Below are 15076 nucleotides of genomic sequence, written 5' to 3' on the forward strand. Positions count from 1 at the left end.
GTGATGCAGTCAATTTCGCTGCAGTAATTCAATGTTGTTAATATGCCCGTCAATGATTTAGAATGAATACTTGTCTGATTGTGCGCGTGCATGTAACATTTTGTCTGAGGGTCAAACATTGAATAAGTGATGTTAGGACAAAGTGTGTGTGTGTGTGTTTGGAAGTAACCTGTACAGAGAACTCAGGTGAGACTCATTGTTCTTGTGATACAGGTCAAAGGGTACTTTTGTGTTTCACAAAGCGTCTGCCTCTGGAGCAACTCATTGTCTTTGAAATAGGGAGCACGCTCGGATCATTCATCAGTTACAAGGCATACCACTTAAAAGTTACACGTATAGGAGGAGGTACATTCTCTACAACACGAATTGTAGTTTTGTCTTACGTGTTGACGTAGATTTTGTCTAGCTAGGACTATCAATGCTCCTTGCTGATTGACGTCTGGATGTTCGTACCTATCGGTTGAAGCAAACCCCACTGCTGTTGTTGAGACGCTGTGCACCAATAAGGGTCCAACACATTGACGGCCTTCAGGCCAGGAATGTCACAACATTTGCACACGAAGGACGCATTCACGCAAGTACCCCATGCTCTGTTTTGAAGTTTTAAAATTAAGCATCTTTGAATTGTGTTGTGTTTTGAATTAGATTATTTTATTTCTTCATTAAAAGCTTGTATCAATTTACATCTGGAAGACTTCATTGAAAAGGACATTTCGTGTGAATTTTCTCTCGTCATTAAGTAGATGGCCTTGCCGGGGGTTCGGTTCAATGCGGACACAAACAGTGTACACACACAATGTACACACACAGTGTACACACACACAGTGTACACACACAGTGTACACACACACAGTGTATACACACAGTGTACACACACAGTGTACACACACAGTGACACAGCGACACACACAGTGACACAGTGACACACACAGCGTACACACACACAGCGATACACACAGTGACACACGTGGTGTCAATAAAGTTACAGCCACCACGTGGTGTCAATAAAGTTACAGGAAACCGTGTGGTGTCAAAGTTACAGCCACCACGTGGTGTCAATAAAGTTACAGGAACCGTGTGGTGTCAATAAAGTTACAGCCACCACGTGGTGTCACTAAAGTTACAGCGGCTCAGGGAGGCGGACCGCGAAGCCTCGGCGAAAACCTCGTGCCGGTAAAACCCCTCACACCCCTTAGGCAGGGATCCCCTTGACCCCTCACACCCCCTAAGCAGGGATCCCCTTGACCCCTCACACCCCTAGGCAGGGATCCCCTTGACCCCTCACTCCCTAGGCAGGGATCCCCTTGACCCCTCACACCCCCTAGGCAGGGATCCCCCTATGGGCAGTGTTGAGTCTATGGTGCAGTGTTGAGTCTATGGTGCAGTGTTGAGTCTATGGTGCAGTGTTGAGTCTATGGTGCAGTGTTGAGTCTATGGTGCAGTGCTGAGTCTATGGTGCAGTGTTGAGTCTATGGTGCAGTGCTGAGTCTATGGTACAGTGTTGAGTCTATGGTGCAGTGTTGAGTCTATGGTGCAGTGTTGAGTCTATGGTGCAGTATTGAGTGAGTCTATGGTGCAGTGTTGAGTCTATGGTGCAGTGTTGAGTCGATGGTGCAGTGTTGAGTCTATGGTGCAGTGTTGAGTCTATGGTGCAGTGTTGAGTCGATGGGCAGTGTTGAGTCTATGGGCAGTGTTGAGTCTATGGTGCAGTGTTGAGTCTATGGTGCAGTGCTGAGTCTATGGTGCAGTGCTGAGTCTATGGTGCAGTGTTGAGTCAGTGGGCAGTGTTAAGTCTATGGTGCGGTGTTGAGTCTATGGTGCAGTGTTGAGTCAGTGGGCAGTGTTGAGTCTATGGTGCGGTGTTGAGTCTATGGTACAGTGTTGAGTCTATGGTGCAGTGCTGAGTCTATGGTACAGTGTTGAGTCTATGGTGCAGTGTTGAGTCTATGGTGCAGTGTTGAGTCTATGGGTAGCAGTGTTTAGTCTATGGTGCAGTGTTGAGTCTATGGTGCAGTGTTGAGTCTATGGTGCAGTGTTGAGTCTATGGTGCAGTGTTGAGTCTATGGGCAGTGTTGAGTCTATGGTGCGGTGTTGAGTCAGTGGGCAAACGTACAAAATCAGCAGGGGATCAAATACTTTTTTCCCTCACTGTAGTAGAGACGATGGGACAAAGGGGTGTATCTACTTCATGTATTTTTGGTAAGCCGTATAATCTTGGTGGCCTGGCAGCAGAAGGTTTCAAAGATAACTGTTTGGTTTGATCAATTAATGTGGTTGAATCAGAAATGATTTTGGTTTGTATGACGAGGCTGTTGGTGGGATCTCTTTATTTTTGTATAGCTACCATCATTGAGTAATTCTTTAATTTTGTTGTTATATTCTATTTTATCCATGATGACAGTGGCATTGACCTTGTCGGCTGAGAGGATGACAATGTCATCCCTCTTTTTTAATTCATATAATAATCAAATTTGATTATTTTTATTTATTTATTCTTATTTAAATATAATCAAATTTGCTTAGTAAAATTTTAAACGGAATGTTATTTATTTATTATTTGAAATAATCAAATGTGATTATTTGTAAGTTTTATTTATTATTACTTTAAAATATTAAAATTTGGTTATAAAGAAAGGCTAAATTATTAATTAAATATTTCTGCCTTGATTTATTATGCAAAAGTGATCGAAATTGCGCAATTATTTTATTATTTAATCATTATTATTTAAAAATAATCCAATTTGATTATTTTAACATATAATGTTTATTTATTTATTATTTAATAATAATTGCATTTCATTATTTTAGTTTATACATTTTTATTTATTTATGCTTATTTTAAAAATAATCTAATTTGGTTTTTATTTATTTATTCTTATTTAAAAGTAATCAAATTTGATTATTTTTAATTTATTTTTATTTATAATGATTTTACAATAATCAAATTTGAGTATTTTTATTTATCATTTATTATTATTTATTTAATATTATAAAAATATAATCAAATTTTATTGTAGTCCGAGTCCGACCTAGGGGGAGGCCCACGACTGCTTCAGATCTCCGTCGCCGGCCCCAGTCGGCCGAGAGAGGCGTCACGTGACGAGTGGCTGTGGGGTCACACCAAGCCGCGCGAACATCGCCAGAGGCCACATCGATCCGAGAATCGATGTCACGCGTTGGAATCGCCCCGCCGCCGCCGCCCGCTGCTGCCGCTGACGCTCGGCGATCCGCGCGGGCGTCGTTTTCGAGCGACAGGATCGCGAATCGATTCCCTCCGGCGCTCCACGCCATCACGATGTTGACCACCGCCTCCGCCGCCCGGCACGCGGCCAAGCGCCTGGGAGTCAATGGCGAAGGCAACGACCGCGTCCAGGCGGGCGCGATGGTGAGCGTCAGTGACGAGCGACTTGACGAGGTGTTTTTATAACGAGAAGATGTTTCTTTTACTCCTCCTCGCCCAGAGCCTCGTTGTGAGGCCTGGGCCAGAGGCTTCACTCAGGCGACGTGCCACCACCACCACCAGCCGTGTTTATATTATTTAACGTGATTGTTTAGCTTTGTAACTCGCAGATTCCAGTGCCGTTGCGAAGAGCTTCTCGTTGTTGGTGTTGGGGATGGACCACGCGGACCACAGCATCGCTAGGCTCTGCTTACGTTCAGTAAAACGCGTTTTGGTAAACGTGGATTTCGTGTTCGTTAACACTTTGGGCTATTTCCAGTGTAATTTTTTTATACGGCGTTTTCTCTTCTAAGGGTGGGTATTCTCTTTGCACTGAACTAAAATAATAAAAAAATATGAAACAATAAAAACATTACTCATTGTTTTTTTCGGTAAAGTCACGTATGTAGAAATACAATAAAATTATATTAAAACCAAAAACAATCACGACGTTTCAATCACAACGCAAGCGATCTTCATCAGGTGTCAAGAACAAATCACGGAGGTAAATACAGCAAAAGATGAGAGACGAGAATTCAACAAACCTGAAACAACATTATGTGAAGCACATCCAGTCAGGCCAACAACACAGACACTTCCTGGCGGACCACGAATAAAAACATTGCCTACCAGGAAAAATTCGTTCATGAGGCTATCCACATATACAAGCACAGAGACAATTTCAACCGAGAAGATGGATTCTGGCTTAACAATCATTGGAAGGATTTGATAAACCATTTCGGGTCTTAATTGTTCACGCTTACGGTGGCTTTCAGACCGCATCCATTATTTTCGTCTCTCCCCTCCTCTTTTCAGAACATAGATGGACTGGTCCATCTGAACAAACTCTCAAATCGCTCTCCGTGGTGCTGACGTTAAAAAAAATGCCACTTTTATTCAAATTTTCTTGCTGTGGTTTTCACACCTGATGATGATTGCTTCTTGTGTTGCAGTCAAAACGTCGTGAGAATTGTATTGTTTTATATTTTTATTATTTTATTGTTTCCCTTCTACGTGGTGACTTTACCGGAAGAACCAAGAATATTAATCCCTGCAGTCACGAAAGCTTTAAATCAAAAGTTAAAATACTAATTAAGTAAAAATACCGATATGTTAAATGTCCCACGCGATAGCGTCGTGGGGTAGCTCTTCGACCCTCCCCAATGTGATTAAAAACTTTGCGGAATAAAACTTTACAGCGTCTACAAAAGCGCACCTGGCGGTGGGGGATGCGAGTTCCAGAGTTTGTAACTCGAGGGCCGTTTAGATTTAAAGTTAAACTCGCAAACGTTCTTAGTGATTACTGAAATGATGGCACTGAGCTATGGCCATTTTTTGCCAAACGGATGCAGATTTAAAAAGCCCTTTAATGCAAGTGTCTGCATCTGCTCCGATATCACTTGCCGGCGATGTTAGCCTTGGCTTTATTTTGGTGATTTTGAAAAAGTTTTATGGTTTGGCCATGATTGTTTTGTTGTAGTACGGAGTTAGACTGATGGCTTTAATCTTAGTTGTCTTGTGGTTGTTGTTGTTTGACTTGCATCCCACTGGGATTTTTGCACACAGCGTTGGTGTACGGTGCTATTTCAAGGATTATTTTGCTGTTTTTTCCTGGATTTTTTGTTTGCACAGTCACACAAAGTCACTTTAAGATGTTTTTATTGTTCATGTTTTTGTTTGTTGCGGTTGCACCCGATTCAAGAGCCAAATGGCTCACAGGGCTATACCAAATAAATGAAACTGAAAACTGTCTTCTCGGTATAGGAGGAAACAACAGCTTTGCACAATAGTCGTGTTGAGTTTGCTTCCTTGCCGACGTGCACAGGACACGTTTGAGGACCCACACAAGCCCCCACCGTCGGCTGTGGTTCACGTGCGGGGACTCTCGGACACAGCCCTCGAGTCGGACCTCGTGGAGGCCGTGCGGTACTTTGGCCTAGTCAGGTGACCAGTCGGTGGTGACCATTGCCCGCATGGGGAAGAAAGCTGTATTATTATTATTGTTGTTTACCGAAAACACCAAAGATTAATTCCTGCAGTCACGAAAGCTTTGAACCAAGTTTAAACCGCCTCTACGGGGAGGTGTAAGGTCTGTATCTTTGTGTCTGTCTTTGTGTTGTCTTGTGTTGTCTCTGCTTGTGTATCTGCCTTTGTGTCTGTGCTTGGATTTGTTTCTCTGTGCTGTCTCTGCCTGTGTGTCGGTCTTGGTGCTTCCGAATGTTTGCTGCCGTGCTCCACTTTGCTCTATGCATACCTCATGCTAAAATGTCCCATTGTCTCTCAGCCTTGCCTTCTCATGCTAAAATGTCCCATTGTCTCTCAGCCTTGCCTTCTCATGCTAATATGTCCCATTGTCTCTCAGCCTTGCCTTCTCTGCCTATTTAAGGCGACTTCACTGTGTGCTTGTACCTGTGCTGGTCCGCTGTACTTGAATGTCTATGTGTGTGTGTGCCGTCTGTATCTTAAATTTCATACTTAACTTGCAATTTAGCAATCTTTGAAATAACGTAATCAACCAGGCTTTGCGTTAATTGTGTTTTGACCGACCGTCTGTGTTGCTTTATTTGGTTTCCAAATTCTGCTAAACTCTTGTCTGTTTGGTATGCTTCTCTCTCTATGTCCCCTATTGTGTCGGTGTTAGTTCCCCCCTACTTGGGTGTCTGTATATACATCTGGGGTTATGTGTTTCCCCTCTCTCTTAAATTTAGCTCTTCTGTACCTGATGATGGCTGCTTGTGTTGCAACCGAAACGTCGTACGCTATTATGTAATTTTATTAATTCTTATTTATACGTGACTTTACCGAAAAAAAACAAAGATTATTGTTGTTATTATAGTTATTATTGTTATTGGTGTTGTTATTATTGTTATTATTGTTGTGGTGGTGGTGTTTGCGGACGTGGAGTGAACGTAGACCTTGGAAATTCGAGTATTACCGATTTTCGGTTCAATAACTCAAGAAATTGCATAACACAAAAATACTCGATGGTTCTTAAGCACGGGGTGGGAGATGCCCTTTCTGGGGGTGCAAGACGTGCCAGATTATTTTTTAACAAGGTAAATCCATCGAAACACATTGAGCACGGGCACGTACGCACCGCTACTTTGTTCCATCAAACCTCTAAATTAATAAACATTGTACGTTTTAAAAAAATATTGAGAACCAAAGGGGGGGTGGCAAGGCTGCAGGTTAAAGCTCAAGAACCACTTCCGTAAATAAAAAGTCGTGGCCGCGTGTGGCGGTGGACGAGAGGGCGCGGCGTTGCCCACGTCACGGCGTGATCGGCGACGCCGTGCGTGGCTTACTCGGGGCCTTGCCAGCCTGAAGTGACCAACCAAAAACCACTTCATCTTCTTTGGGGTTCTTTCGGTAAAGTCACCACCGCGTAGAATGAGAATAAAATAATAAATTAATAAAAATAACACGATAAAATTCTCACGACGTTTCGGGCCACAACACAAGTGGCCTTCATCAGGTGAAGGGACGAGACTGCCAAACTGAAATGGGACAGTCTCGTCCCTTCACCTGATGAAGGCGACTTGTGTTGTGGCCGAAACGTCGTGAGAATTTTATTGTGTTTTTTATTAATTTATTATTTTATTCTCATTCTACGCGACTATACCGAAAGAACCAAAGAAGATGCATCCTTGCAGTCACGAAAGCTTTAAATGGAAACAAAAACCGTTTGTTTTTCAATTTCCCCAAGTCACGAATTCCCTCCGAATTAAAGTGCCGCTGCTGCTTTTGTTGTGCCGTCTGACAAAAGCGGCACACGTTCAACTGTGATTAGTAACCGTGTTAAAAATTAATATCTCGTATTGAAATGGTGCACACACGTACCTTGTTTATGTACGTTTGAAGAGGCTTCGTTTGTCAGGTGATACATCGACAGAAGAAGACTACATTACCCTCAAGATGTATTTTAAATATAATTATATTCTTACAGTACATTCAATTCCAACGTACTACACTGCCAAACTGAAATGGGACGTGGCATCTAACCTGCATCCAACCAGTCTCCACTCCGTTGCATGCATTGAAACATTTCTTGAGATCAAATGAGGTGACTTGGAGCAGACCAACCTCGTGTTTAACATTAACAACAACAGGCATGCGTTTTAAAGTCGGCCACATCTTTGAATAACGGCACTCGTTTGAATCGCTCCCTCCGTGCAGCTACGTGGTGATGATACTCAAGACGCGGCAGGCGCTGGTGGAGTTTGAAGACCCGGAGAGCTCCCGCAGCTGCGTCGACTACTCGTCCAAGGGCTCCGTCTACGTGTGCGGGCAGCCGGCCTACTTTAACTTCTCTACCAGCTAGAAGCTTTGGCGCCCTGGCGTCCTGGGGGACAACGGCAACAGCAACCACATCCTGCTCTTCACCATTCTCAACCCCATCTACCCCATCACCACGGTGGGCATTGTTACACTTACAGCAGCTGGACATTAATGTGTGAATAGTTTGTCGGGTGTGCCACGCACACACGCGCATGTTTCATTTATACGAGTGAAATTATGTCCGTTTTTGGATTACAGTGAATGGCTTTGCTAAGGAAATTACATTGATCCTTTGGTTCATTTGAGGCAATTGAAGTCGTGTTTTTTGTTTGTGCTTTGAAGTCTACCAATGGCATTGAATAAAAAACAATATATAGACCTAATGTTGATTTTGGAAAGCATTGATGTCCTGTATGGCTCGATCTTAAAAATTCACTGGAAAAAAAGCTTTTCAAATTTACTTGGTAATGCGTGCAAAATCACCTCGCTGCGTTTGTGTGCTCCATGTGGTCCTGCAGGATGTGCTTTACAACATTTGCAAACCATTTGGGCCTCTGCAACGCATTGTTATCTTCAGGAAGAATGGCCTGCAGGCCTTTGTGGAATATCCTTTCAACGAGATGCATAACCGTAACGATATGTCCGCCATTCACGTAATTTTACGTGTTATTTTGGAGATGCTAAATGTATTGTTTTTAAAATGAAATGGTCGTGTTTTCCTTAATTTTTGGCCACGTTTGTTTCGGTTGAGAGCGCCGAGAGAGCGAACTCATCTCTGAATGGAGCGGACATCTATTCGGGCTGCTGTACTCTCATAGTGGACTATGCAAGGGCAAGTACAACCGATACTTTGTACATTCACAAGTGTGTGCACCACAACCTGGGTTTTTTCACCCGCAGACCAAAGATTTCATTTAATATTATGAATTGACCACTTTGGTGAGCAAATAATGCTGAATACACATGGCAATTCATTGCTAGATGAGGGCTTCCGCACTCGATGCCTGTTGTGGGGGTTATTTGACTTGTGTGCGGGGTAAAGGAGTGTAGCATATATTGTGGCAGCATAGAAATACAATGCACCCAATGGATTTTACAGCTGCCCACCACACAGCCCCACAACCTACAACAACCCATTGTGCATGACGGGCATCCTTGCCGTTGTCTAAAGTCAAACTTTTCCCAATTGATATTACCGTGTGAGGGTGGTTCTCATCTGAGCCAGTGCCCTGAGCCAGTTAATGGAAAATTCGCATCCAGTGGGAAGGGTAGAGTTGGTTTTCAATTCGATTTTATTTGGTGACGGGTGATTAACATTCAGCCATAGGCTGCTTTGCGAGACCTGCAGAGTACCTGAGGGGAGATGTTACATTGTTAGCAGGAAATAAAATTACAGAATAGTAATAACGAATGCATCATTTTCATAACGGGGTTATGGCACTTCAACATTTTTGAGGTATACGATCAAGGCTAACGCTTTACAGTACACGAGGAACACTGCGAATAAATAATACCGAGTTAGGCAGAGCATGCCAAACTTATGTGCGATTAAACAAGTTTGGAATTTAAATAGGCCACCGAGGGATAGCGATTTTTATCTGCAAACACGAAGGGAGCTTGTTCCAACGAAGAGGGATAATCAACACGTGATCTTAAAAAAAAACTGGTGGCAGAAGGCCACTGTTTTCCCACAACTCCGATAAGCACGCTTTTGCTACGTACGGTGCGAAAGTTTAGCTTATCGTTGACTTGCTACGTGTGGCAGCTCTTATTCATTCATCTCCCAGGAGGTTAAGGGTTGCGTTAAGTACCTCGGCTTTACCGCAAGTTGCGTGCCGTAATTGTCTCGGGGGTAATGACCGCTTAATAATTATTATGCTTGTAAATTTTAAATGGTTCTAAAGTTTCGATTTAAAGCTTTCGTGACTGCAAGGATTCATCTTCTTTGGTTCTTTCGGTAAAGTCACCACGTAGAATGAGAATAAAATAATAAAATAAAACAATAAAATTATCACGACGTTTCGGCCACAACACAAGGTCGGGACGACAGGTTTGTTCCTTTCACCTGAAGAAGGCCACTTGTGTTGTGGCCGAAACGTCGTGAGAATTTTATTGCTTTATTTTATTATTTTATCCTCATTCTACGTGGTGACTTTACCGAAAGAACCAAAGAAGGTTCTAAAGTTATATAATTTTTTCCCAGCATCTATGCCCTATATGCTGGCCACGAATAATGTTTATCTTTTCCCCCTGCTGTGTCCTCTTTACAGGCGACGCGTCTGAATGTGTTTAAAAATGACTCTGAGACCTGGGACTTCACCAACCCTGGCCTCAAGCAAGGTAAGACCAATATTGAGCATATCAGAGCCGCGCTCTCTCGACAGCTGGTGGTGGTGAGCCCTCGGGTGTGTGGGGGGGGGGGGTGACGTTTTTAACGCAAGGGCTGGGGGGTGTGCACGGCGTGATGAAACAGGCATTGACTTTCTGTACGCGGCCGGCTTTGCCGTGTTATACTTGAAGATCAGTGGCCAAGTAGAGGGGGAAGTTTGGAGCGTTCTCAAGAGGATAATGCAGCTTCTGCACTTGAGATTTTGGTTGCAGAAAAATGTCACACCTGCAGACACTTGGTTGTCTTGAAGCACATTGGTGTACTGTTTACAATCTACAGAACTTGGTCGTTGTCACAGGAAGTTATTTGAAACGCCATTCCCCTCTTTTGTATCAATCATGCAATCACTGCAATTGTGTAGAGCTGGTCAAGGTTATTTTCGTTTATACCTATCTTCTCCATATATATAAAAGGCAAAGTTGTGAATATGTGTGTCTGTTCAAAATGTTTAGCGTACTTCCCGACATGCAACAAACTGGAAATTTGCCATGTGGGTACTTTCCAGACTGTACACCGTGCAAACATTACACAAATACACTTTTGTTTTTTGGGGGGGGGGGGAGCTCGATAATGCATTTATTTTTTGCACGGCAAGTGAGCTGTGACGTCAAATCTGTCACGTGACCCGTAGTGTAGCGGTTAGCGCTACGCTGCGCTACGAACCCGGCGACCCAAGTTCGATTCCCGCTCACCGCCACCACCGGTGACGATTATTTTAACCGGTCCTGGGCCTCCCCTAGGTCGACTCAGCCTCAAACGAGTAACTGCTGTGGTGTGTGAACATCGCCACTGGGGAGACAAAGGCGGCCGGGCGTGGCGGATCCAAGTCCCGGGCGAAGCCGGGTAGTAACAGCTAGCGCAACATATAACTAAATAATCTTTGTGTTTTTTTAGCCCATGCTAAGCTTGCGTAGTTTACTCTGGGCAGATTGGTTTTAAACTCCTGCCCGTGTACTTTGTTTTTCTAGTTTACCCTTCACAACAATGTGGCAGTATATGTGAATGTTGTGAAGAACAGGATTCACAAGGAGGCATGTGGCTGCTGGAGTGTTCAATAATCCATTGGATTAATTTTTTTGTTACCATTAAAGCTGTTGCCCTGGTACTGGACATGCGATAGACATTGCCATTAAGTTGGTGGCGTTTTAGATTTTGATCAGCTTTGAAGATTTTCCCAACGTCAAGTGCATGTGGCCCATAGGCGGGTACTCGGTTGTTCGGGGTGTATCAAGGCTGGGCATTTTTACACTACAGTGTAAAACCTTGCATTGCGAGCATAATTCGTTCCGGGAACGTGTTTGTAATCCAAAGCGCTCGTACATCAAAGCACTCGTCTATCAGTTGTGTGATCACGTGACTCACGGCAGTACAAAGTGTGTCTACACGTACACTGCTCGTATTGCAAGACCTCGCTCGTTTATCAAGTTAATATTTATTTTCAATTTTAGCTCGTCTTGCAAAACACTTGCAGACCAAGTTACTCGCAATCCAAGGTTTTACTTTTATATTTAGATTTACCAGGGTGTGTGTCTGTTGGATCAGAAGTAGGTGCCAACTTTCACTGGCATATTTGAGGTGGACATTGAACGTTGCGTTTTTATATTTTGTAGGGTTGAGAAACCTTGACTGCATTATGTGGTGTCTGGATACTTAATACGCCTATTTAATAAACCTATTTAATAAGTATTTAATGAGCCTATGTATTAAGTCTATTTAATAAGCCTTTTTAATAAGCCTATTTAATAAGTCTATTTAATAAGCCTATTTAATAAGCCTATTTAATAAGCCTATTTAATAAGCCTATTTAATAAGCCTATTTTATAAGTATTTAATGAGCCTATTCAAAAAGTCTATTTAATAAGCCTATTTAATAGGGCTATTTAATAAGTCTAAGTTGCTGAAATAAACCTATTTAATAAGCCTAAGTTGCTAAAATAAGCCTATTTAATAATTTAATAAGCATAATCTTTCGGTAAAGTCACGTAGAATGAGAATAAAATAATAAATTGATAAAATAAAATAACACAATAATATTCTCACGACGTTTCGGCCACAACACAAGCGGCCTTCATCAGGTGAAGGGAGCGAGACTGTCTGGTAGGACAGCGCTGGAGTGAGAGCCACGTTCAGATCACGGCTTTTAAGCTGTGTGAGAGGAACAAAGAGCCTTGACGAAGGAATTAGCATAAAATTTAGCATTGAAAAGGCTGAATGATTAGCTTGTGACTGGTCACAGAAATAGCTGGTTCAATGAGCCACTCTGTCTACAGGAAAGCTACCCATACAGATGCTTACTTGAAACCGGATTCCCACCACCATCCATCCCAGAAGAACTGCCTCATCAAGACTCTATACCATAGAGCCCAATGCATTTCCGACCAGGAACACATAAGCAGTGAACTCAAGCACGTACACCAGGCTCTCAGGGCTAATGGCTACTCCGACTACACAATCCGCAAAGCCATCACTCCAGTCATGAAGAAGGATCCTCTTGTGGAGCCACTCAAAACCATCACCTTACCCTACATTGCAGGGGTCACTAAAAAGATCTCCAAAATCCTGAATAAACACAAGATCCAGGTCCGATTCAACACAGTACACAAAATCCGTGATTTAGTTCCATCTGTAAAAGATGCTCTTCCAGACATACAGTACCCGGGCGTTTACAAACTAAAGTGCCTCTGTGGTAGTAGCTACATTGGAGAAACCAAAAGACATATCTCGGACCGCATCCGCGAACATAAAGCAGACTTGAAACACGGTAAGACGAACTCCTCTGCCGTGGCAGATCACTGTTACAATTCAGTGGGCTCACATGACATTGACTTCTCCAAGACGGAGGTTCTTTGCAAACCAACTGGCTACCATGAGAGATTCGTTCATGAGGCCATTCACATATACAAGCACAGAGACAATTTCAACCGAGAAGATGGATTCAGGCTTAGTAACCACTGGAAAGATGTGTTAAATCATTTCTGTTCTTAATTAATTGTAATTTTACGATGACCTTCAGACCGCAGCTCTTTCGCCAGCATTGCCTCTTAATACCTCTCACACCACGGTTAATGGTATGGTTTACAACATGGAGTATACTAGGGCTTCGCAGCTGTCTCTCTCCCCCTCCTCTGTTCCGACCATGGACGAACTCGTCCGTCTGAACGGGGCCCGTAGCTATCCGTGGTACGGAAATTTGAGGGTAAGAATCCACCCATTTTTTCGCCATATAGCATTGTGATATATAACGACTTATGGTTGGTAGCTTAGCTGATTGGAGAATATAGAGTTTATTGATAACATGAAGGTAATTTATATTTTAGTTTTTATTGGTTCACTATATAGTACTGTGAATAGCTCAATGCTAAATTCGCCTAGTTATTTCAATGCTAAATTCTCCTGTTTTGATTTGTACTAAGTGCCTCGGTGAATGTGTATGCTCTGACTTCAACGTAACTATTTCTGTAGCAGTTACAAGCGAATGCCTTAATTTAGCTATTTCAATGCTAAATTCTATGCTAATTCCTTTTAACAATGGGTGCCTCTGCGGAGGTGTATGCTTTAACTTTTAACATAGCTATTTCTGTGACCAGTCACATGCTAATCATTCAGCCTTTTCAATGCTAAATTTTATGCTAATTCCTTCGTCAAGGCTCTTTGTTCCTCTCACACAGCTTAAAAGCCGTGATCTGAACGTGGCTCTCTCACTCCAGCGCTGTCCTACCAGACAGTCTCGCTCCCTTCACCTGATGAAGGCCGCTTGTGTTGTGGCCGAAACGTCGTGAGAATATTATTGTGTTATTTTATTTTATCAATTTATTATTTTATTCTCATTCTACGTGACTTTACCGAAAGAACCAAAGAAGATGAATCATTGCAGTCACGAAAGCTTTAAATCGAAATTTAATAAGCATAAGTTGCTGAAATAAGCCTATTTAATAAGCCTAAGTTGCTGAAATAAGCCTATTTAGTAAGGCTATTTAATAAGTCTAAGTTGCTGAAATAAACCTATTTAATAAGCCTAAGTTGCTAAAATAAGCCCATTTAATGAGGCTATTTAATAAGTCTATTTAATAAGCCTATTTAATACGCCTATTTAATAAACCTATTTAATAAGTATTTAATGAGCCTTTTTAATAAGCCTATTTATTGAGCCTATTTAATGAGCCTATTTAATAAGTCTATTTAATAAGCCTATTTAATACGCCTATTTAATAAGTATTTAATGAGCCTATTTAATAAGTCTATTTAATAAGCCTATTTAATAGGCCTATTTAATAAGTCTAAGTTGCTGAAATAAGCCTATTTAATAAGCCTGAGTTGCTGAAATAAGCCTATTTAATAAGCCTAAGTTGCTGAAATAAGCCTATTTAATAAGGCTATTTAATAAGTCTAAGTTGCTGAAATAAACCTATTTAATAAGCCTAAGTTGCTAAAATAAGCCTATTTAATGAGGCTATTTAATAAGTCTATTTAATAAGCCTATTTAATAAACCTATTTAATAAGTCTATTTAATAAGCCTATTTAATGAGTCTATTTAATAAGTCTATTTAATAAGCCTATTTAATAAGTATTTAATGAGCCTATTTAATAAGCCTATTTATTGAGCATATTTAATAAGCCTATTTATTGAGCCTATTTAATAAGCCTATTTATTGAGCCTATTTAATAAGCCTATTTATTGAGCCTATTTCATACGCCTATTTAATTAGTCTATTTAATACGCCTATTTAATCAACCTATTTAATAAGTATTTAATGAGCCTATCTATTAAGTCTATTTAATAAGCTTTTTAATAAGCCTATTTAATAAGTCTATTTAATAAGCCTATTTAGTAAGCCTATTTAATAAGCCTATTTAATAAGCCTATTTAATAAGCCTATTTATTGAGCCTATTTAATAAGTCTATTTAATAAGCCTATTTAATAAGCCTATTTAATAAGTATTTAATGAGCCTATTTAATAAGTCTATTTA

General features: G+C 41.5%; 1 long non-coding RNA gene across 2 annotated transcripts; it reads left to right on the forward strand.

Annotated features, from left to right (window-relative positions):
* The first annotated feature begins 1096 nt into the window (after positions 1–1096).
* Positions 1097–8321, forward strand: LOC142912570 (uncharacterized). Of its 2 annotated transcripts, none has more exons than XR_012934142.1 (4): positions 1097–1173; positions 3018–3415; positions 7638–7853; positions 8236–8321. It is a non-coding gene; the product is annotated as an uncharacterized LOC142912570 (long non-coding RNA). The 2 variants fall into 2 exon arrangements; XR_012934141.1 differs by having other exon boundaries at positions 3018–3385.
* Positions 8322–15076: the final 6755 nt, after the last annotated feature.

This window comes from Petromyzon marinus, unplaced genomic scaffold, assembly GCF_048934315.1.
Source record: "Petromyzon marinus isolate PM22_M1 ecotype Great Lakes invasive population unplaced genomic scaffold, UKy_Petmar_22M1.pri1.0 PM_G_Scaffold_21, whole genome shotgun sequence".
In the NCBI taxonomy this organism is placed as follows: domain Eukaryota; kingdom Metazoa; phylum Chordata; class Hyperoartia; order Petromyzontiformes; family Petromyzontidae; genus Petromyzon; species Petromyzon marinus.